This window comes from Chionomys nivalis, chromosome 20, assembly GCF_950005125.1.
Source record: "Chionomys nivalis chromosome 20, mChiNiv1.1, whole genome shotgun sequence".
In the NCBI taxonomy this organism is placed as follows: domain Eukaryota; kingdom Metazoa; phylum Chordata; class Mammalia; order Rodentia; family Cricetidae; genus Chionomys; species Chionomys nivalis.
The window spans coordinates 9,546,523-9,572,023 of NC_080105.1; the positions used below are offsets into that span (position 1 = coordinate 9,546,523).

The following is a 25,501-nucleotide window of genomic DNA, read 5'->3' on the forward strand; positions in this document are numbered from 1 at the left end:
CCTGGATTTCCGGGCAGTTATGAGTCACCTGACATGGGTGACAGAAACAGAACGTGGGTCCTCTCCATGAGCAGTAAGTGCTCTGACCCATTAAGGTATCACTCCAGCTTCACAGTAGACTCTTCAAACAACCTACATCTGTTCTAAACTTTCCTTCTTCATTCATCAGAAACTGAGGACAACATGCCTGCCAAAGACAGATCCTCCATTCCGTCTTACCTGAGATATCCTTGGCTCAGATGCTGTTTCTGGTTTCCTTTCTTATCAATAGAACTTGAGATTCTATTGATCCAATGTATTTCTTAAAGCCATTAAATCTAAATTTAAAAGTCACCCCAATTATCTTTAATTTGTCTTATTAACTCTCAAATATCAAATTAAACAACCCATTAACAACATTAAAAATTAAGCTTGATTACTGAAATTGATTGAAGTAATTTTTTTGTGGAACTGTCCTGTTTAAAGTTAGATTGTTAACTTGTGGGTATTTTTATTACATTTACAATAGAGTTTACCCACTGTTCACTGCTTCTGTCTGATTCCAAGAAGCCAGACATTGCTACACAGCCAACATTATTAAGTAAAATCAAAGGGAAGGTAATGGACCAAGATCTCAATAGATAAACAGTTTTCAAATAAAATTACAACACCTTGATTTCTGATTTAAAATTACTATAAAGATGTAGGAATCGAGCCAGTGTGAAGTATTCAGCATTCAGAAAGCATGATAGATCAGCAGACCAAAATGGAGGGCTCAGTCACAAATACTTGACATTTTCAGTGGCTTTGCTTATGACTTTCTCTAGTTTTTGATAAAACAATTTAAAATATTTATCATACTTTATTAATGCATGTGTCTTTGTGCACAAAGCATACAGATACCAAAGAATTAAGAGAACTATTGGATTCCCTAGAGCTGGAATTGTCTGTCGGAGTCCACAATATACAGTGAATGTACAGATGACAGACCAACAGGCAGATCCTCTGGAAGTGTATACGTCCATGTCCACATGGAGCAACCCGATTTTAGAAAAATCACTGTCATATCTGTAAAAACCTTGTGAAGCCATGACTTTTCCCTTCAAAATGGAATTCCTTCCCAAAACACTTCAGCAGTGTGACTTCTGCACAGACAAGAGAGTAACCTTGCTCCATCCCCCACCCACCACACACAAACCAGAAGGCCTTAGGGTCATATCATTCATTCTTTGTTCTAATAGTCAAATTTACATAGAGACAATCTCACAAAATTGCCTGTTGACAGACTACATAAAAATTTCTGTAGAAGACAGGTACTTGGTGGGTGGAATTTTCTTCCTTTCTTTCTTTATATTTGCCATTGGGAGTCAATTTATTTCTATGTTCCTTTAGGTGTGATTCCATAATCCAATTTTAAAAAGTGGTTGGATACTCTCATAACATTTGCGCTGCTGTTTGTGCCACTATAGTTTGCAGGTGGATGCTAGATCCTGTTGATGGGTGTAGATGGGTGGATGGTGATAGTGGATCACTCGTTTGCCATCAATTGTACTATTCTCTGCGAGAGTATGTTCACATAAGTAGTAATGTCAGTTCATAGACACTACAAATGATCCACAAAAAGAGTTATTTGGGAATAGTTTAAAGAGTAATAAAAAAGAGGGCATAAGTGGGGTAAAAAGCAAGAAAACTCTTATGTAGCAAATACTGCATTTAAATCTACAGAAAATGTTCTCATTGCCACAGCTATAAATAGCCAACAAATCTATGAACAAAATATCTCACAAAGGAATAGCAAAAAGTTACTTTGCATCCTGTTTTGTGAGATTATTCTCTTTTTAGAGTCTGGTAGCAAGGTAAACTGTGCCTTTGTCAGCTAGAGACCTAGAAGTAGCTCTCCATTGAGGCCAGCGGCCTGATTTTTACTAATGAAGAGAACTGAGAAGACATCTGCAGCCTTGTAGGAGGAGCTGGTATGCTTGCTGCTCTTAAACTGACAAAGCTATAATCAATCAGCATAGTCATCAACACCATGAGAGATCTGAGAAAAATAAATAACATTAAAAAACATATTAAAGGCTTATCCAATATAATCAAGTTGGCTTCATCCCAGTGATGCAAACATGATTCAGCATGCAGAAATCAATAGACATAATCCACCACATAAACAGACTAAAAGACAAAAACCATGTAATCATCTCATTGGATGCTGAAAAGGCCTTTGACAAAATCCAACATCCTTTCTTGGTAAAAGTCCTAGAGAGCTTAAGGATACAAGGGATATGCTTCAATACAATAAAGACAATTTATAGTAAACCCATAGCCAACATCAACCTAAATGGAGAGAAACTCAAAACATTTCCTATGAAACAAGACAAGATTGTCTACTATTTCCATACCTATCCAATATAGGACTTAAATTCTTACCTAGAACAATAAAACAACTGAAGAAAATCAAGGGACTACAAATAGGAAAGACTGACAGACAGAAAGACTATGACAACATGCACAAGACCTTCAAAGGTTCAAACTAGAAAAAAATTCAGCACTGAGAAGAGGAGTATGGCAGGCTTCATGCTTAGGAGAAGTTACTTAACACAAGACAAACTCCATGCTGTTGGTGTGTGTGTGTGTGTGTGTGTGTGTGTATGTGTACTTTTTGTTTTGTTTTGTTTTTGTCTTACTGACTTTTTCTATTAGATTTTCATTCTTTTTGTTTTTTGTTGCTTCTCTTTTCTTTTTCTTTTTGAGAGGAAAAAAATCCATGAAGTTGGGTGGGTAGGGAGTTAGAGATGATAAAGGAGTTGGGGGAAGGCAAAGAATATGGTCAAAATATATTATATGAAAAATAATAACAATTTTCAGTTCATCATAAAATAAATGAAATCCTTTCTTCAAAAATTGGAAACAAGATAATGACTTAAGTTAATAAAAAAACCACAATATAATTGAATAACAAATAGTGTAATGGTAATTCCCTAGCATGATAGATAATTTCTGTATACTATCAAAAACTGGAAGCAAAAAATCTGTTATGCTCTGTTCCTTACATGCAGAGAAATCACAATGGAAACAAATCTATTACACAATGCAATATGAGATAAAAAATACATTGTGAGGAAGACTGAGGAAAGCAACACAGTCAGAAGGATTTTATGGGGCCCTCTTCTTATTACTGTCCTCCACAGCAGTGCAGATCATTACCACAGCCACTCATTTATCAGGAAGGTAACTCAAAATACTGATTAAAGGAAGATTAGATATAAAACTTTATCTTTATCTTTATAACATGCAAAATATTGAAGGTAGGAAATTATATTTCATTTTGGTTGTGTATGGCACAAAATGACTAAATTTCATGTAGATGTGTTTTTACACTTTTAAAAAGTTGCTACCCCTATTCATTTTCCACACAACATTTCTAATAAAATTTAATATTTACTTAATCATTTTTTGTTTTGTTGAACTAATTGACTATTTCATATAAACAATAACAAGTAGTCACACTCAGGATAGTTTTTCTGATTAAAAGAATAATGGCTGTTAGCAAGTCTGCTCTGGAACCAAGGACTGGATTTCAATAGGACCTGTTTTCACCTAAGCTGAATTCTATCCTTGCTCTTGTTCTCTTCCAAGTATCTTCTTCACTGCTGCCTTGACATCCTTGTTCCTCAAGGTATAGATAAGAGGGTTAAGCATTGGGGTCATGAGTCCGTAGAAGAGTGCCAAAAGCTTGCCCTTCAGTTTTGCTGAGCTGCTGTTAGGTGCCATGTATGCATATCCACTGATGGCAGAGCCATAGAACATTACGACCACCAAAAGATGGGACCCACAAGTGTGAAAAGCCTTCTTCCGACCTTCAGAAGACTGTATCCTTATGACTGCTCTGACAATATTGACATAAGAGAAAAGAATTAACCCAAGTGGGATAACTTTCATGACAACCACAGCAGCATACATCTCTATCTCATTGACCCAGGTGTCAACGCATGATAACTGAAGCATGGCAGGTACCTCACAGAAGAAATTCTCTATCTGGTATTTCCCACAACGAGGCAACAAAGAAGTCAGGACTGTCTGCACCAAGGAGTTGCTGAAACCAGTTACCCAGGCTACTGCTGCCAACAGCTGAGAGCGCATGACAACTGTGTGACGCCGAGGCTGGCAGATGGCCACATAGCGATCACAAGCCCTGATGGAGAGAAGGCCGAGGAAGATGAACAGCTGTGCTATGCATCCCTCATAGCTGATGCTTCTCTTATGGCTCTGTACATTTATCAGCATCTGGGGGACAGTAGAAGTAGTATAGCAGAGATCTAAACAGGAAAGGTTGGCCAGGAAGAAATACATGGGGTATGGGGTTTAGGATCAAGGCGAGACAAAATGATAATAGCTGAATTACCAAAGAGGGTCAATATATAGAAGATGGAGACGACGACAAGGAGAGCCATCTCCAGTCGGGGCCATTCAGAAAAGCCTACCAGAACAAAGCCGCTGGTGTGATGAGGGGTGCTATTGAGCCTTCTCATTGCTGGAATTCCATACTGAAAAATATCAATAATAGAGCTTTGCCGTCCTGGTTATCCTTAATGTTTCATGTAGTAAAGAAACTGGATAGGGGATGCTGAAACAAAACCATGAATAACTTCATTTTATTTCTGCAATAAGAAAAATAGTATTAACAGCTGTGCATGTATAGTCTGTCATCCGTTCTTATACCCACATTTTTACAAGTAAAGAGTTTTAGAAAGTCAAATTAGAACCAGGCATGGTGACTCACACTGGTAACCCCAACACTTGAAAGGCTGAAGCAAGAGGATTTATGTGAAAGAAAGGCCAGCACGGATTGCAGAGTGAGGCTCTGTGTCTCTCCATTGCTCCCGCAAGCTACCTAAATACCGAACAAAAATAAAGAAATAAAAGGCAAATATAATAAAGATGTATTATATGATACTTGTTATCAGGTGTTGTATCTATTAACACAGAAGAAAGTGAAAACCTCACTGAAGCTTCATTAAGTTTGTAATTTACTCAAAATATTTTTGAACATAATTTTTCTCAATTGAACTTGCCTTCCTGTAGGTTCTTTTATTTATTTTTTAAAAGAGAACAAACTATCCTTTTTTTTTCATTTCACGTACCAATACCCCCTTCCTCCCCTCCTCCCATTCCCTCCATCTTTCCCCCAACCCCATTCATGCCTCAGAGAGAGTAAGGCACATTCCTGCAGGTTCTTAATACTTTTGTATAATAGAAGTTTGAAATTGCTACCCATGAAAAGCAGTCAGTTGGTGGTGACAAATATACTTCTTTTTCTTTTCTTTTCTGTTTTTTTTTTGTAGAATCTTCTCTCTGCTTAATATAATTAAGACAACAAGGATAAAACCTCTAAAACGCAGGATAATGTGCATGTAAAATTAATATACAAAGATGTTTAGCCACAGAATAATGAGGAGTTAACATCACTGAGACTGATGGTATAAAATGTGTCCTTTTTTGTTTATGTAAAGAAACATACACACAGCGGGGCAGTGGTGGCACATGCCTTTAATCCCAGCACTTCCCTTGGAAGGCAAAGGCAGGCAGATCTCCATGAGTTCAAGGCCATTCTGTTCTACAAGAGCGAATTCCAGAACAGGCTCCAAAGCTACCAAGAAACCTGTCTCAAAAACAAACAAACAAAAAACAAAAAAAGGAAAAAGAAACATACACACACATACACCAACAGTCAAATAACACAAACTATAAAAGTCAGTTTCCAGAGATGATCTCATTTTTTTCCAATTTAGTCATACTTCCTACATGAGGAAAATTCTCACATGATTTCTTAAAATTTTGCATTATATTCATGTAATCTTCCTGAAGCTAGAATGATTGTTTATATATTCAGCTTTATGCAGCAGAATGGGAAAAGTTGTGAAGAATGTTTTTAAAAATTATCTGGTACTTGTTTGTGTTGTGACAGCCACCAAAAATATGACTATGTACATATGCAAATTGATTGCACGTATGTGTACTTTGTATGTTTCATGCTCCTTTGTGTAAAATAAACACTTGGTTTAAATGAGAACAAATTACTCAAATTACACAGTTGAAGTACAAGGTTATATAAATGTAATATTGTTGTTAAGATACCAAACATTATCACGACTCTTGGTAAAAAGGTTTTGTAACCACTTTAGAGATAATGTTTAATGTAATTTAAGAATAGTTTTAATCCCAAAATAAAGATATGTATAATTCTATTCCTTCACTTACTATAGAATTTTTGACAGTTTTATATGAATTTGTTTTTATCACCATCTTATTTTTGACAAAGTTGTACATGCTGTCTATAAATAATTTGAGAAATTTGAGAAATATGACTAAATATAGTGACTTATTCATGTGACAATAAATCCTAATAATTATTGTTGGAAAAAACTTTACCTCAGCTCTGTTAGCATTTTTCAATAATAGAAGGTATCTTTTTACCTATAGTCACCCCTTTGTATGATAGATTTCTTGTTCTTATCTCTCTTGTTTCACTGAAATGTCTTATTCTTTGCTAATTATCTATGCAATTCCTTCTGTACCTCTCCAGCATCCCAGTAACTTTTGTTCAGCTCTGGTTCTGCCAGATCTTACATGCTGTTTGTCCAGCCAACAAAAGTAGTGATCTCAGAATAACTCATTATATGAAGCAGACAAGATATAAAAGGTGAAATATTTTCTCACTTTTTTGAGATATATTTAATTGAAATCATGAAAAAAACACAAAAATAAAAAATGTGTTCTTTGCCTTTCATAGAATTAACAATTTTATTTTACAATTGTATTACTTTTTTCCATATTTCTTTTTTATTTTTTTATTATTTATTTATTTATTTATTTTTGGATTTTCGAGACAGGGTTTCTCCGTAGCTTTTTGGTTCCTGTCCTGGAACTAGCTCTTGTAGACCAGGCTGGCCTCGAACTCACAGAGATTTGCCTGCCTCTGCCTCCCGAGCGCTGGGATTAAAGGCATGCACCACCATCACCCGGCTTTCCATGTTTCATTTAGTGATTGTGCTTTGTTTTCTACTAACCAATTACAATAGATGTGGCTAAATATAGTTCCCCTCCAAAGAACATTGTAGTTCCTCTTACTGATATTTGTCATACTTGACATTATGGTTTCAATTATTTCCTGTCAGAGCCCTCAATGAAGACATCAGGAGCTGTTGTTTGGAACAGAGAAAACATCCATGCATTTCATCTCAGTCACTTTATAGCCCTCATAGTGGAATTACTGGCTAGGGAAGATATCATAGAAATTCAGTGATTGGATGTAAGAGAGTAGATATGGAACAAAAAAAATTTCATGACATGAAAAATTTCAGGTTGATTACTATCCCACAATGGCAAAGAATGTTTTGGTCACCAGTTTCCTTGTGGTTCATGAATTTCATAAAGGATATAAGCAGAACTATTTGGTAAATTGAGGAGATAAACATCCTAAGTATAATTTGAGTTACCAGATCATAGTAATAAACAGATTGTTCTTTTGCATGTACCAATAAGCATTCCTTTTGGATTTAACTGAGATAAACATGAGAATTAATATTTTACGAAAAGAAAGGTGTAAGACTTTTAGCCTTCATGGATGGTCTTTGGACAATAGAGAACATCTGGAAATGGTATTTAAAGTGTAACAAACCACAAAATTGGATTTCACTCATGGTGGCATTTCATCTTGAACAGCATGACTTCTACATTTTTAAAGTATATGATTCATTACTAATTTTAAGGAAAACACAGCTAAAAGAAATTTTTAAAATTTCTAAATTAAATGGTGTTTCCTGAGAAAATTTTCCAAATAGCCTTTATTATTCTGAGAAAGTTTATAAGACAGAGTAGATATGTTTAGAGGTTTACTTAGAAAATAATATTTATAGCTATTTTAAACAAATAGTTGACAACAATTATTCAAAAAATGTTCTCATGCTTACATTCATAAAAAAATGTAGCCTTTCAGTTTTAAGCAGAAAAGGAGTTTATGTGTAGGGTGCATGATCAGATTGCCATGGGTAGAAGGCTCCTAATAACCTGTCTTTTCATTGTTTTTCTTTTTGCAAGCTAACTAGAGTGATAATAAACTCATTGAGCATTTGCAAGGTTCATTGTGAGTAAGCAGTGCAAATAAAAAATGTAGACTCCCTAATCCTCAGTAGTCATTCTTTGCAGATTATAGCTAATACATATAGAATTATGACTATGTGGTAAAGAGGAATCCAGATTCTTGATTATTTAAATCATTTCTCAAACCTATAAGTTGGTTTCTTATGAAATCTCCTTTGGTTTTGAGGACAATGTCAGTTCATGCTTTAGCATAACTACCTGGCACAGCTTCTCCTGCCATTCACTTGGCTATCCTGATGGACGAAACTAGTAATCCAATCTCAATATCACCCATGATGGTCAAGTTTAAGATGACTAGCCGGGTGGTGGTGGCGCACGCATTTAATCCCAGCACTCGGGAGGCAGAGGCAGGCGGATCTCTGTGAGTTCAAGTCCAGCCTGGTCTACAAGAGCTAGTTCCAGGACAGGAACCAAAAGCTACAAAGAAACCCTGTCTCGAAAATAAAAAAAAAAAAAAAGATGACTTTGGTTTAATTTATTGTAAATTAATTTTTTTATTGACTGTAGTAATTTTAATTCCCAATCCCTGTTGTGCCTCTCTCCTGCATTGCTTATAGCCTCTAACTGTGAAACAAATGTTTTTACTATCATTACAGTTCACAAAGCAATACTTTGAAAAATATAAGAAATAAAAGTAAAGTTACCGTTTTTAGAATACTGACTGCTCATCCTAATGGAAGATGTGTCTCGGGTTTCTGGGTACCTCACTTCTTAGGCTGGCTTCACCTTTCGCTTCTGTAGTTCCTTGCAGCTCTGAACCTTCGGTGTATCTAACCCTCACCACAAATCTGACTCTGCTTATTTTGTAAGTCACATTTGCCTATAATCTGCCTTTTAACCCTTGTAGACTAGTGACATTAGAACCAAATGTGCTAGAAATTCTGACCTTAGGGAGTCAGTCCCTCTGTTGCAATTAAGCAGAATTTAAGTAAATGAGAATTTTGGCCATGGGGGAAAATACAAGAAATAGCAGCATAAATTATTACAAAGCTATTAAATTCTATGTGATTCTTCTACTGGTCTTATCTCACTTTTTAAAAAATTATCTATTTCTTTTGTGTAATACACACTGAAGACACTTTATATTTAAAGTTACATTCAATTTTGAAGATGCCCCCTAGCTGCTGGACTGACCCTCAGTTCTCCTTGAGACTCTTTCCAGTAAGGATGCTCTGAGATACTAATGAACTGTGCCTTACAGTTGCCTGCTTTTGAAATTAGGTTAATAAGCAGCATGTAATTAATATTATTTGTGACTGGTATCTGTTGTCTAACATTTATGCTTTTCACATATCATTCCACCTATGAAAAGAAGATGTACAACAGCAATTATACTTTTGGTTATATTTAAGGGCACATGATGTGGAAAGAACTTTCTCGTATATATCTTTCAATGAACAAATGAATAATTTTTATTTTTTGCTAAATCTAGGAATGTAATTTCTTTTTTCCATATTTACAAGTAATTTTTTCTTTTTTATTATTATTTCATTAAAAATTTCTACCTTCTCCCCTCCTCCCATTTCCCTCCCGCTCCCCCCATTCCTCTTCCCCTCCCCCTCCAGTCCAAAGAGCAGTCAGGGTTCCCTGCCCTGTGGGAAGTCCAAGGTCCTCCCCGCTCCATCCAGGACTAGGAAGGTGAGCATCCAAACAGACTAGGCTCCCACAAAGTCATTACATGCAGTAGGATCAAAACCCAGTGCCATTGTCCTTGGCTTCTCAGTCAGTCCTCCTTGTCAGCCACCTCAGGGAGTCTGGTTTGATCACATGCTCCATCATCCAGCTGGCCTTGGTGAGTTCCCAATAGATCAGCCCCACCGTCTCAGTGGGTGGGTGCACCCCTCGTGGTCCTGACTTCCTTGCTCATGTTCTCCCTCCTTCTGCTCCTCATTTGGACCTTGGGAGCTCAGTCCATTGCTCCAAAGTGGGTCTCTGTCTCTATCTCCAACCATCGCCAGACGAAGGTTCTATGGTGATATGCAAGATATTCATCAGTATGGCTATAGGACAGGGTCATTTCAGGCTCCCTCTCCTCAGCCGCCCAAGGATCTAGCTGGGAACATCTCCATGGACACCTGGGAATATCTCTAGAATCAAGTCTCTCGCCAACCCTAAAATGGCTCCCTTAATTAAGATATATACTTCCCTACTCCCATATCCACCCTGCCTTCATCCCAACTGTCCCATTCCCCCAAGCTCTCCCCCTTCTCCCCTTCTCACTTTTTTCTCCCCATTTCCCATTACCCCGACCCCACCCCACCCCCAAGTTTCCAATTTTTGCCTGGCAATCTTGTCTCCTTCCAATATCAGGAGGATAATTATGTTTTTCTTTGGGTTCATCTTATTTAGCTCCTCTAGGATCTCATATTATAGAGTCAATGTCCTTTATTTATGGCTAGAATCCACTTATGAGTGAGTACATACCATGTTCCTCTTTTTGGGTCTGGGTTACCTCACTCAGGATAGTGTTTTCTATTTCCATCCATTTGCATGCAAAATTCACGATGTCATTGTTTTTTACCGCTGAGTAGTACTCTAATATGTATATATTCCACACTTTCTTCATCTATTCTTCTATTGAAGGGCATCTAGGTTGTTTCCAGGTTCTGGCTATTACAAATAATGCTGCTATGAATATAGTTGAACAAATGCTTTTGTAGTATGATAGAGCATCTGTTGGAGGAATGTAATTTCTTATCTAAATGTTAGAGCATATTCATTTTTAATAAAGATTGCCAACCAGGTTACAAAAGGATTGAAATAATTTATGCTCCAGCTGTCATCAATCTTCATTTCCTTTAAAGCCTCTTAGATTGGTCATATCATGTTTAATAAAATTATTATTTATCCATTTTGTTTTGTATATTAAAAAATCACCGTTAAGACAATAATAATTATGCTGAAATAAACATGAATATGTGTACATATTTTTCTATGCACCTACATATACATATAAATAACATAATATTTTCTTCAACTCAAATATTCAAATAATGTAACTGTTGATTCAGTTAATGTTTGGTAATGATTAAGCATGTTAAAAGTTTGTTATTTTCGGAAATGAGGACTACTGAGAACTGAAGAACAATGGCAATGGGTTTTTGATCCTATTGCATGTAATGGCTTTGTGGGAGCCCAGGTAGTTTGGATGCTCACCTTAATAGACCTGGATGGAGGTGGGTGGTCCTTGGACCTCCCACAGGGCAGGGAAACCTGCTTGCTCTTTGGGCTAAGGAGGGAGGAAGCCTTGATTGGGGGAGGGGGGAATGGGAGGTGGTGGCGGGGAAGAGGCAGAAATCTTTAATAATTAAATAAATTAATTAATTAATAAAAAAGTGTTATTTGACTAATTGGATATGAAATACATTTAAAATTTGAGAATCCTTTCTGATTTAAGGTGAAGAATTTAGTTCTGCTCAGTAAACTTCACAAGCTTATCATGAGCGCATTCTTCTCCTTAAATCTGACGTGCTATAAATATCAATTCAATCTAAGCAGCTGAAAACTGTTCACACCTTCCTCCATCACATGTGTGTGTCTGTGTGTGTGTATGTATAGAGCAGGTGTAATGCTCAACTATGTTCTTTTTTTTTTTTATTCTTTTTTAATTAAAATTTCCAACTGCTCCCCGTTTCCCATTTCCCTCCCCTCCTCCCACACATTGCCCCCTCCCCCCACTCCCCTCCCCCATCCCCACTCCTCTTCTCCTCCCCCCAGTCCATTCCCCCTCCCTCTCGATACTGAAGAGCAGTCCAAATTCCCTGCCCTACAGGAAGACCAAGGTCCTCCCACTTCCATCCAGGCCCAGGAAGGTGAGCATCAAAACAGGCTAAGCTCCCACAAAGCCAGTTCATGTATTAGGATCGAAACCTAGTGCCACTGTCCTTGGCTTCTCATCAGCCTTCATTGTCCGCCATGTTCAGAGAGTCCAGTTTCAACCCATGCTTATTCAGTCCCAGTCCAGCTGGCCTTGAAGAGCTCCCAATAGATCAGTTCCACTGTCACAGTGGGTGAGTGCACGCCTCGTGGTCCTGATTTCCTTGCTCATGTTCTCCCTCCTTTTGCTCCTCATTTGGACCTTAAGAGCTCAGACCGTTGCTCCAATTTGGGTCTCTGTCTCTCTCTCGATCTATCGCCAGTTGAAAGTTCCTGTGCCATTCTCCTTGGCCTCTCGTCAGCTCTCATTGTCCGCCACATTCCGAGAGTCCGGTTTTATCCCATGTTTTTTTTCAGTAGCAGTCCAGCTGACCTTGGTGAGCTCCCAATAGATCGGCCCCACTGTCTCAGTGGTTGGGTGCACCCCTCATGGTCCTGACTTCCTTGTTCATGTTCTCTCTCCTTCTGCTCCTCATTATAACCTTGGGAGCTCAGTCCGGTGCTCCAGTGTGGGTCTCTGTCTCTATCTCCATCCATCGCTAGATGAAGGTTCTATGGCGATATGCAAGATATTCATCAGTATGATTATAGGATAGGTTAATTTCAGGTTCCCTATCCTCAGGTGCCCCAATGAACTAACTGGGGACATTGCCCTGGGCATCTGGTAGCCATTCCAAGTTAAAGTCTCTTGCCACCCCTTAGGTGGCTCCCTTAACTAAGGTATGAGTTTCCTTGCTCCCCTATCCACACTTCCTTTATCCCCAATCACCCCACTTCCCCCAGTTCCCCTCATCCTCTCCTTCACACTTTTCTCTCCCCATCACCCCTCATCCCCATCCCACCCCACCCCCAAGATTCCATTTTTTTGCCCATCAGTCATGTCTATTTCCCATAGCTGGGAGGATATCTATATGTTTTTCCTTGGGTTTACCCTCTTGTTTAGCTTCTTTAGGATCACAAATTATAGACTCAGTGGCCCCTATCCATGGCTAGAAACCAATTATGAGTGAGTACATCCCATGTTCTTCTTTTTGGGTCTGGGTTACCTCACTAAGGATCGTATTTTCTATTTCCATCCATTTGCATGCAAAATTCGAGAAGTCATTGTTTTTTACCGCATAGTAGTACTCTAATGTGTATATATTCCACACTTTCTTCATCCATTCTTCCATTGAAGGGCATCTAGGTTGCTTCCAGGTTCTGGCTATTACAAATAAAGCTGCTATGAACATAGTTGGACAAATGCTTTTGTCATATGATAGGGCATCTCTTGGGTATATTCCCAAGAGTGGTATTGCTGGGTCCAGGGGTAGGTTGATCCCAATTTTTCTGAGAAACCGCCACACTGATTTCCAAAGTGGTTGCACAAGTTTGCAGTCCCACCAGCAATGGATGAGGGTACCCCTTTCTCCACAACCTCTCCAGCAAAGGCTATCCTTGGTGTTTTTGATTTTAGCCATTCTGACAGGTGTAAGATGATATCTCAAAGTTGTTTTGATTTGCAATTCTCTGATCGCTAAGGAGGTTGAGCATGACCTTAAGTATCTTTTGGCCATTTTAACTTCTTCTGTTGAGAATTCTCTGTTCAGTTCAGTGCCCCATTTTTTAATTGGGTTAATTATCCTTTTAAAGTCTAGTTTCTTGAGTTCTTTATATATTTTGGAGATCAGACCTTTGTCTGTTGCGGGGTTGGTGAAGATCTTCTCCCAGTCAGTAGGCTGCCTTTTTGTCTTAATGACAGTGTCCTTTGCTTTACAGAAGCTTCTCAGTTTCAGGAGGTCCCATTTATTCAATGTTGCCCTTAATGTCTGTGCTGCTGGGGTTATACATAGGAAGCGATCTCCAGTGCCCATATGTTGTAGGGTACTTCCCATTTTCTCTTCTATCAGGTTCAGTGTGTTCAGATTGATATTGAGGTCTTTGATCCATTTGGACTTGAGTTTTGTGCATGGTGATAGATATGGGTCTATTTTCATTCTTCTACAGGTTGACATCCAATTGTGCCAGCACCATTTGTTGAAGATGCTTTCTTTCTTCCATTGTATACTTTTAGCTCCTTTATAAAAAATCAGTTGTTCATAGGTTTGTGGGTTAAAATCCGGGTCTTCTATACGATTCCATTGGTCGACTGCTCTGTTTTTATGCCAGTACCACGCTGTTTTCATTACTGTAGCTCTGTAATAGAGTTTGAAGTCAGGGATGGTAATGCCTCCAGAAGTTCCTTTATTGTATAAGATTGTTTTGGCTATCCTGGGTTTTTGTTTCTCCATATAAAGTTGATTATTGTCCTTTCAAGATCTGTGAAGAATTTTGATGGGATTTTAATGGGGATTGCATTGAATCTATAAATTGCCCTTGGTAGAATTGCCATTTTTACTATGTTGATTCTCCCAATCCAAGAGCAAGGGAGATCCTTCCATTTTCTGGTATCCTCTTCAATTTCTTTCTTCAATGCCTTAAAGTTTTTGTCAAATAGATCTTTCACTTCCTTGGTTAGAGTTACCCCAAGATATTTTATGCTGTTTGTGGCTATCGTGAAAGGTGATGATTCTCTTATTTCTCTCTCTGCTTCCAGATCCTTTGTGTATAAGAGGGCGACTGATTTTTTGGAGTTGATCTTGTATCCTGCCACATTACTAAAGGCGTTTATCAGCTGTAGGAGTTCTTTGGAGGAGTTTTTGGGGTCGCTCATGTACACTATCATATCATCTGCAAATAATGCAAGTTTAACTTCTTCCTTTCCAATTTGAATCCCCTTTATCCCCTTATGTTGTCTTATTGTTATTGCTAAAACTTCGAGAACTATATTGAAGAGGTATGGAGAGAGTGGACAGCCTTGGCGTGTTCCTGATTTTAGTGGAATGGCTTTAAGTTTCTCTCCATTTAATTTGATATTAGCTGTCGGCTTGCTGTATATACCTTTAATTATATTTACGTATGACCCTTGTATCCCTAATCTCTCCAAGACTTTTATCATAAAGGGATGTTGAATTTTGTCAAATGCTTTTTCAGCATCTAATGAAACGATCATATGGTTTTTTTCTTTCAGTTTATTTATATGATGGATTACATTGACAGATTTGCGTATGTTAAACCAGCCCTGCATCTCTGGTATGAAGCCTACTTGATCATAATGGATAATTTTTCTAATGTGTTCTTGGATTCGGTTTGCCAGAATTTTGTTGAGGATTTTTGCGTCGATGTTCATGAGTGAGATTGGCCTGTAGTTCTCTTTCTTGGTTGGGTCTTTGTGTGGTTTTGGTATCAGAGTTACTGTAGCTTCATAAAAGGAATTTGGCAATGACTCTTCTGTTTCTATATTGTGAAATACATTAAGGAGAATAGGTATTAGGTCTTCTTGGAAGTTCTGGTAGAATTCCGCATTGAAACTATCTGGTCCTGGACTTTTTTTGGAAGGGAGGTTTTTGATAACAGCTTCTAATTCTTCACGACTAACAGGTCTATTTAGATTGTTCACCTGGTCCTGGTTTAACTTTGGTAAATGGTATTTATCTAAAAAAGCGTCCATTTCTTTTACATTTTCCAGTTTTGTGGCATACAGGCTTTTGTAGTAAGATCTAATGATTCTCTGAATTTCCTCTGTGTCTGTGGTTATGTCTCCCTTTTCATTTCTGATCTTATTAATTTGCAAATTCTCTCTCTGCCGTTTGATTAGTTTGGATAGGGGTTTATCAATCTTGTTGATTTTCTCCAGGAACCAGCTTTTTGATTCATTGATTCTTTCAATTGTTTTCTGTGTTTCTATTTTGTTGATTTCAGCCCTCAGTTTGATTATTTCCAGTCTTCTACCCCTTCTAGGTGAGTCTGCTTCTTTTTTTTCTAGAGCTTTCAGGTGGGCTGTTAAGTCTCCAATGTGTGCTTTCTCTGTTTTCTTTAAGTGGGCAGTTAGTGCTATGAACTTTCCTCTCAGAACTGCTTTCATAGTGTCCCATAGTTTTGAGTATGTTGTTTCTTTATTTTCATTGTCTTCAAGGAAGAGTTTAATTTCTTTCTTTATTTCTTCCTTAATCCAGGTATGGTTCAGTAGTTGACTATTCAGTTTCCATGAGTTTGTAGGCTTTCTGGGGGTAGCATTGTTGCTGAATTCTAGCTTTAATCCATGGTGATCTGATAAGATACAGGTGGTTATTAATATTTTTTTGTAACTGTGGATGTTTGCTTTGTTACCGAGTATGTGGTCGATTTTTGAGAAGGTTCCATGAGCTGCAGAGAAGAACGTATATTCTTTCCTATTTGGGTGGAATATTCTATAGATGTCTGTTAAGTCCATTTGATTCATTACCTCCATTAATTCTCTTATTTCTCTGTTAGGTTTCTGTCTACTTGACCTGTCCATTGGTGAGAGAGGAGTATTAAAGTCTCCTACTATTAATGTGTGCGGTTTGATGGCTGCCTTGAGTTTTAACAATGTTTCTTTTACGTACGTGGGTGCTTTTATATTAGGGGCATAGATATTCAGGATTGAGACTTCATCCTGATGAATTGTTCCTGTTATGAGTAGAAAATGTCCCTCTCCATCTCTCCTGATTGATTTAAGTTTGAAGTCAACTTTGTTAGAAATTAGTATGGCCACCCCTGCTTGTTTCTTAGGTCCATTTACTTGAAAAGCCTTATCCCAACCCTTTACTCTGAGTAAGTGCCTGTCTTTGTGGTTGAGGTGTGTTTCTTGTAAACAGCAGAATGTTGGATCCTGTTTTCGTATCCAATCTCTTAGTCTGTGCCTTTTTATAGGAGAGTTGAGTCCATTGACATTAAGTGATATTAATGACCAGTGGTTGTTAACTCCGGTCATTTTTTAAGTTGTAAATTTTGTGTGTTCCCCTTCTTTGTGTTGCGCTGGTGAAGGGTCTCTAGTTGTCTGAGATATTGTGGTCATTGTTGGACTCCTTGGTTAGTGATTTTCCTTCTATTACTTTCTGTAAGGCTGGATTTGTGGCTACGTATTGTTTAAATTTGTTTTTATCCTGGAAAATTTTGTTTTCTCCATTTATAGTGAACGAAAGCTTGGCTGGGTATAGTAGTCTGGGCTTGCATCCATGGTCTCTTAGTTTCTGCAGTACATCTATCCAGGACCTTCTGGCTTTCATGGTTTCCATAGAGAAGTCAGGTGTAAGTCTGATAGGTTTACCTTTATAAGTAACTTGGCCTTTTTCCTTTGCTGCTCTTAGTATTCTTTCTTTATTCTGTATGCTTTGTGTTTTGATTATTATATGGCGAGAGGATGTTTTTTTTTGATCCAGCCTATTCGGTGTTCTGTATGCTTCTTGAACCTTCATAGGTATATCTTTCTTTAGGTTGGGAAAGTTTTCTTCTATAATTTTATTAAATATATTTTCTGGACCGTTGAGCTGCGCTTCTTCTCCTTCTTCTATTCCTATTATTCTTAGGTTTGTTCTTTTTATTGTGTCCCATATTTCCTGAATGTTTTGTGATGAGAATTTTTGGCCTTGCTGTTTTCTTTGATCAGCGTGTTTATTTTCTCTATGGTATCTTCAGAATCTGAGATTCTTTCTTCTATCTCTTGTATTCTGTTGGTTATGCTTGCTTCTGTAGTCTCTATTCGTTTACCTAGATTTTCCCTGTCCAGCTGGCCTTCTGTTTGTGTTTTCTTCTTTGCCTCCATTTCAGTTTTTAAGTCTTGAACTGTTTCCATTATCTGTTTGATTGTTTTTCCTTGGTTTCCTAGGGTATCATTCACTGATTTACTCAATTCTTCAAACTTTCTGTTATACTTCTCATCCATTTCTATAAGGGCATTTTTTACATGTTGTTTAAGGGCGTCAATCACTTTCATAAAGTCAATTTTATCTACTTCTTCATGATTAAGGTGTTCATGTCCACCTGTTGGGAGGTCGCTGGGTTCTGGTGGTTTCATATAGTTTTTCAGATTGTTGGGTGAATTCTTGCATTGGCGCCTGCCCATCTCTTTCTCCGAATGCTCCCCTCTGGATGTTCTTTTACCGGATCCGGTCTCCTTGCCTACTGATGTACCTTCCCAGTGATGGCTCTCTGCAGTGCTAGCTCTCCTGTTGTTCTAGTGATGTCTCTCCTTGCTTGTTGCAGACAGGCCAGTGAAACAAAGTAAGTCTCACCTGCCTACTTGCCTTGAGGATTTGCCCCCAGCGCCAGACAGACTGAGCTGGATGGTGTTATGTGCCCAAAGAGGAAAGGGGGCAGAAGGAAGAAGGGTTCTGGATGCAAGCTGGGTGGGACAAGAAGAGAGAGGCAGTATGGGGGGTATAGAGCCCCTGCAGGGAGCCCAGGGAGTATAGGGAGAGGGATGAGGAACTTCAGAGTTCCCTTTCCAGGGCTGCTTCCGCTGCCGCTGGTCACAAACTCACCGCACTGCTGTCTCTCCTGGTGCCGAGATCAGATCTCCATGCAGGTTGGGTAGTTCGTAAACAAAGCGCCTACCTTGGTTGGTGCAGGCGGGCCAGTGAGACAAAGGAGGTCTCGCCTGCCTGCTTGCCCTGGGGATTTGCCCCCAGCGCCAGACAGACTGAGCTGGATGGTGTTATGTGCCCAAAGAGGAAAGGGGACAGAAGGAAGAAGGGTTCTGGATGCAAGCTGGGTGGGACAAGAAGAGAGAGGCAGTATGGGGGGGTAGAGCCCCTGCAGGGAGCCCGGGGCGTATAGGGAGGGGGATGAGGAACTTCAGAGTTCCCTGTCCAGTCACAAACTCACCGCACTGGTGTCTCTCCTGGTGCCGAGATCAGATCTCCGTGCAGGTTGGGTAGTTTGTAAACAAAGCGCCTACCTTGGTTGGTGCAGGCGGGCCAGTGAGACAAAGGAGGTCTCGCCTGCCTGCTTGCCCTGAGGATTTGCCCCCAGCGCCAGACAGACTGAGCTGGATGGTGTTATGTGCCCAAAGAGGAAAGGGGACAGAAGGGAAGAAGGGTTCTGGATGCAAGCTGGGTGGGACAAGAAGAGAGAGGCAGTATGGGGGGGTAGAGCCCCTGCAGGGAGCCCGGGGAGTATAGGGAGGGGGATGAGGAACTTCAGAGTTCCCTGTCCAGGGCTGCTTCCGCCTCCGCTGGTCACAAACTCACCGCACTGCTGTCTCTCCTGGTGCCGAGATCAGATCTCCGTGCAGGTTGGGTAGTTTGTAAACAAAGCGCCTACCTTGGTTGGTGCACGCGGGACAGTGAGACAAAGGAGGTCTCGCCTGCCTGCTTGCCCTGAGGATTTGCCCCCAGCGCCAGACAGACTGAGCTGGATGGTGTTATGTGCCCAAAGAGGAAAGGGGACAGAAGGAAGAACTCAACTATGTTCATATCAGCATTATTTGTAATAGCAAAACCCTTAAACTATAAATTCTCATCAAATGAAGAATGCATAAATAAAATGTAGTATGTTTACATAATGGAGTACCACACAGCAGAAAAAATAATGACATCTTGAAATTATCAGACAAATGGATGGATCTAGAAAAAATCATATTGAGTGAGGTAACCCAGACCCAGAAAGACAAATATAATATGTACTCAGTCGTAATAGCTTTTAGAAATACTTCCAGCTGTCATGGGTGCAATATTATTTCTGTGGGATCTTTTAAAAACTAAAATGAAACTTAAGTTTCAAGATTACTATCTGGTACAATTGCATATAGTCTCTGAGTAGTTGGTAGGGTTTTTCTGAAGTTCTTACTTGAAGATCTGGCCAGAATGTTGTAAGAAAGCACGCCATCAAAGCTAGCCAAGCTGGAATTATCTTGAGCATTTTGTAGCTCAAAGCCTATCCTAGTGTGGTGGAGATGAGGCTGATACAAGTCGTCTGTTATAGAGCTGGAGGTGTCAAAAGGAGTTGGATTTGAAAGAGAGAACGGAGAGACTAAGATCTGCAATTGGCCTACCTGTTTCCATAGCCTGCAGGGCCTGCTAATCCCAGGGAATGCCTGCAGATGATACGTACTGGGATATCAGTATGAAGAAATATTGGGTGAAGAAATATTGTAGGAGAAGGTCTTCATGGTCTGTTGGGTAGGGTTTCAGAGAGGAGGGGCTACTACAGTGGGTGTGCTGCTGCAGAACTGGGGATGAGACTGGAGATGGGACTGGGAAGAATGGAGGGAGAGGTAAAGACATTCAGTTAACCTAGCGGCTTCCCTGGCCTGAATGACCTGCAAGTTCCAAAATATTGACCATTTAGCATTAAAAAAACTTCCATGGAAACACTTGAAAATAAATGTTTTCTTTAATATTTTAAAGCAAATAGTTTCAAATTAACATTTCAGCATATTGTAATATTTACACTGTTTTAGTTAATTACAATTTACAAAAGAATTCAAAGACTTTTAGCATGTGACATTATAAAATAAAGACATGAACTGATATAAGACCATTATATAGTTACTTTAGAACAAAGATTTGTGTGTGATATAACTGGATAGGAAGCAGAAGTCTTGGGGGCATCAGGGATAGAATTTGCAAAACTTTTGAGATATCGCAATTTAGATTTTCATCCTGAACTAAAACATAATAGAATGCTCTCTATTGTATTGGTCTCTTTAGTTGTATCACTTAGTATTTGAAATCATTTCAGAATTAGTAATTAGAACACAGCCCTGGATGAAGAGATACTTTCAAAATTACAAAGATACTCAATATAAATTGGAACTGGAGGTTACTCTCCTGCTTGCCAGTTCCCAGATGAACTTGCAGAGGTTTAATATTACTTATAATTGTTTTGCTAATGTCTCAGGCATATTACTGACGAGTTCCCACAATTAAATTAACCAGTTTTTGCTATTCTGTGTATTACCATGTGGCTGGGCCTTACTGGGAATAATCTGGCATCTTTTTCCTTCAGCGTCTCCCAGACTCCACCTTCTTTTTCCTGTTTGGATTTCCTGCCTAGGTACATTCTGCCCTGCCATAGGCCAAAACAGCTTTATTCATCAACCAATAAAAGCAATATTCATTCACAACATAAGAATGACATCCCGGATCAATAAGTCAGACAGAAAATGTATCAATATTTGTTTGTTTACTCTGGTTCTATATTCATGTTTATTAGTGAATAATTCTGTGTGGTTCTGTTGTTACCTATTCCTGCTCAGAACTTTTTTCAGGCCCAAAGTTCTCCTCAGGGCTGCCTTGACTTTCTTGTTCCGTAAACTATAGATGATGTGGTTCAGCATGGATGTCACCGCTGTATAGAAGAGGGCCAAGAATTTGGCTAGTCATTCCTGGTGAGTGACTAGCCTTGGGCCTCAAGTAGGAAATAGATGCTGAGCCATAGAAGAGTGTGACTACAAGTAGGTGGGAGGAAGAGGTAGAGAGAGCTTTACGGCGTCCCTCAGGTGAAGGCATCAACAGCACGGCAATCAGAATCCTGACATAGGAAGAAATAATCAGAAAAAATGGGCTGGATATGCAGAGGACTGCCGCCACAAAGACGGCAGCCTTGTTTTGGGATGGATCTCCACAGGCAAGTGCCAGGAGGGGTGGAAGGTCACAGAAGAAGTGGTCTATCTCACAGGGCCCACAGAAGTCCAAAGAAAAAATAAAATTCGTCTGTCCCAACCCTACTATGCATCCCATTCCCCATGAAACCATTGCCAAATGGGCACATACCCCATGGCTCATTCGGGTTGCATACTGGAGTGGGTAGCATAAGGCCATGCAGCGGTCAAAAGCCATGGCTACCAGTAGACAGCACTCTGTTATTCCAAAGAATGAGAAGAAAAACATCTGTGTGGCACAAACCTCCCAAGAGATCCCTCGAGACTCACTCACAAGACTCTGCAGCATCTTGTTTATGACAGAGCAAGTGTAGCCAATCTCCAGGAGAGACAAGTAGGCCAGGAAAAAGTACATGGGTGTGTGCAGGGCTGGACTTGTAAAGATGGCAAGGGCTATGAGTGCATTGCCTGTCAGTGATACCAAGAACATGAGGAGGATGAGGGTGAACAGGAGGAAGCACTCTCCAGGGACTTCAGAGAACTTAGCAAATGCAAGGCGTTTGACAGACAAGCTGTTCTCCAGCCACAGGGAGCAATTGACACTCATCTCCTGGAAGAGAGAAGAGCAAGTCATTAGAAGGATTCTTGCAGGTGGGGGAAATTATTCAATTTAATACTTAAGATCCTCAGTTAAGTCAGAGACAGAATCTTCATCTTCAGCCATAAAATTAGTGTTTACAAACAAGTATTTATCGTCACAGAGTTTCATATCTAACCTTTTTCTCTGCTTACCACATCAAGTGATTTTCCAACGTGTACTGAACATTATACTGAGTGACTCAGGACTTAGGACAGGTGCTGTACCCTTGTATTCCCAGCCCTGATGAAGCTGAGGCAGGAAGCTTACCATTGGTTTGAGTTCAGCCTCACTTGTGGAGTAAGATATCAGCCAAATAAAAGAAAAGGAAATCATTACTTGTGACTCAATTCTTTTTCCATGCTTTTCATTGACGTGTTATCAATGTCCCCTTGAAAATCTGCTCTCCCACCAACTCTTATCTATGCTTTCCTATTGCTGTGGATACTCTCTCTCCACCCATCTCAGAATGTAGTAGGGCCAGAGTATTCTGTGATTTCTATGGCTAATATTCATATACGTGCCTTAAAACATAATTCCTTCAGCCCGGCAGTGGTGGCGCATACCTTTAATCCCAACACTTGGGAGGCAGAGGCAGGCGGATCTCTGAGTTTGAGATCAGCTAGGTCTACAAGAGATAGTTCCAGGACAGGCTCCAAAACCACAGAAAAACCCTGTCTCGAAAAACCAAAAAAAAAAAAAATCATTCCTTCAAGTATGACTTATATTTATGTGAAGATAAAATCAAATCAAATAACATCTTAGAGAGCAGGCTGGTCATGAACTCACAGAGATCAGACTGCCTCTCTTTCTAAGTGCTGAGATTAAGAGCATATTCCACCACCACACAGCCATTTCCATATCTTAATAGTTCCCATCTTTTAATAGAGCATGCTTTCTTAGTGAGAGTATCATGGTATGCACACTAAATTTCTACTTTCTTATTGTTATTCATAAAATTCTATGAATCAGAGCATTGAGTTTAATAAAGAAAAAAAAGAGTAAAAGAGATGTGGTCTTGGTATGTAGTACAGGCTGCCATCAAATTCCCAAATTCCCTGCCTCAGTCTCTGGAATGGTGGGGTTCCCACAGTAAGTCATTGTGCCTGGCATGATAGAAATTTCTCTTTAACCATTCACTCAATGGACCTCACATTATAGTTCCATCAAACTGCTTGGATTTTGCACGTGTAGTATTTATACACTTCATTTTCTCTTTGTTCATTTTCTCACTGTATGGCTTCTGTGTCCTTGCTTCATTGTTTATCTATCTAGGAAACTCTTCAGTTCCAGTATAACTTTGTCTTTTTTCTGAAAATCACACAACTCTTCCACCTAACAGTCACACTCCACGCTTTTCTCACTAAAACTGATAAAATAGCATCTACCACTGTGGTATTGATTACTTCTCATTTCCTTCTGAGTACAGCCTTATACAGAGACTGTGTACGGACTTCACTTTCTATCATTATATTTTCCATCTTTAACAATCCATAAATTCTCATGTAATGAGAAGTCTCCCAGCATTCTGTTCTGTCCACTCCACCTATCTAAGCTGCTGTCCTATCAAAAGGGCCAAGGCAGTTTTTTTGTTATTAACCAATGACTTTCCTCCATCATAGAGTGAAATACAGGTTCACTCTGGGAAGACTGTGTATCAGTTAAAATCTTAGTATAGACAACAATGCAGATAACACTGTTTAAACTCTGTTCTTTAATTTGACCACTTATTAAAAGGGGCTGAGAAAGAAATCTATTCCCCCATGAGACTGCTTTAGTGAGAACTACGTTACTTCCCTAAAATCACTTTTAAAGTGGTCAGGTGCTGAATGCTTACTAGCCACACAGGATATAAACAGGGTGTATGTCTACGCACAGCCATACTATATTTACCTTTGTGTACACTGTATTTTGGGAAAACTCACACCACAGTCGGTAATCTTTGCTCCTATCATTAATTGCTCTCTAAATTATAATTTTTATTTTGTGGATAATGGAAAAGCAAGATTACTTAAAACCTGCATACACATATAAAAATGGTGCCTGCATCTTCTTTCCTGAGAGGATATAAATGTGTATAATGCATTATTGTATCTATTAGATAGATATTTACCTGTGTATGCAGAAGTTCTAAAAACTTAAGTGTAGAGAACATGTGGGCTGACTTAAAGTTCTGATGAGCACGAAGCAGGAAGTCTGGGATTACTTGGACTCTCAGGGAATTCAGATCTTTTAAAAAATAGCCAAAACACTGGGTATTCTGTTGTGATGCTTTTTATACTTACTTCGAAGTATTATAAACTTTCCTGTGTACTATATTAAATTCAAATATCTATATTTCTCATGTATTTTGTATTGACAAAATCCACATGTGACTGAACAAAGGAAAATAATCTAAGAAGCCAACCCAGAAAGAGTTATGTTTTAAATTTGAAATATTTTCTTAAATACGCTGCACTTAGTAGTAGTTTCTATATTTGTATAATAAGCTCTCCATATACAGAGTGTGGTCTTGAATCTCAATTAAATTTTCAGGAACTCAGTTTAGGAAATGCAACCAGAATGATATATTTTCATCTCAATCCGTGGAGAGAAAATTATTTACTCAGAAGGAGTATCAAGATTCTTGAGAAAGAAATAAGGGTCAGAGTGCTCTGGTGTAAATATCCTCTCTGCCTCTCACCTGTTACATTTTCTTTACCTTAATTTTGGAATCACTGGTTCCTTGTAAGCACTACATGTTGTAATCTTCCCCATCTTTCTAGTTAAGCAATTTTAAGTGGTTTTATACCAATAATCAGCTCTATTTTATACATAGGCCTTCAGTGTTATAATGTGTGCCTTAAGAACTGGTAAGGTCTGGAGGTTCACTTGGCAACTAACTATATGCAAGAGATGGTGCACGAGATGAGAGGATTTTGATATCTTACAGTCTTGGTTTTGCATGATACACTACACATCTCAGAGCCCCAAGTCAAGCTCACTATACGTTGTTCTGCTTTGTGAATGATACAGGTGAAAAACATCATTTCCCAGAGTCAGAAGGTTAGAAAAGTTCATTGGTGGATTCGGTTCCTTGTCTGATCTTATAAGCTATGACACACTGTAAGATACTGTTTCTGAAACAGTGCATTGTCTGCAGGTAGAAACTGTCAGGAAGTGAAAGAATTTCTGTAGATTGAGCAGGAAAAGATAATTAGGATGCTTACTCCCATTTTCCCGGTTTTACCACATTCACTCACCAAGGACCACTTACCCAACTGAATTACACTTTAGGTCAACCCAGTAGAAAGAGTAGGATCGCTTGATTAGATTACAATGTACCATATAACTTGCGTATCACAGTGACAAAATGAATTCTAATTTACCAGGAAACAAGTGATTAATAGCAATAGAAAACTGTTTTCTGAGGTGGATGCTGAAGT

At 39.0% G+C, this 25,501-nt stretch overlaps 2 pseudogenes; both read right to left on the reverse strand.

The window, feature by feature from the left end:
- Positions 1–3,588: 3,588 nt before the first annotated feature.
- LOC130863169 (olfactory receptor 2B6-like) lies at positions 3,589–4,508 on the reverse strand (annotated as a pseudogene).
- Positions 4,509–21,076: 16,568 nt separating this feature from the next.
- Positions 21,077–22,046, reverse strand: LOC130862983 (olfactory receptor 10C1-like; annotated as a pseudogene).
- Between the last annotated feature and the right edge of the window lie 3,455 nt (positions 22,047–25,501).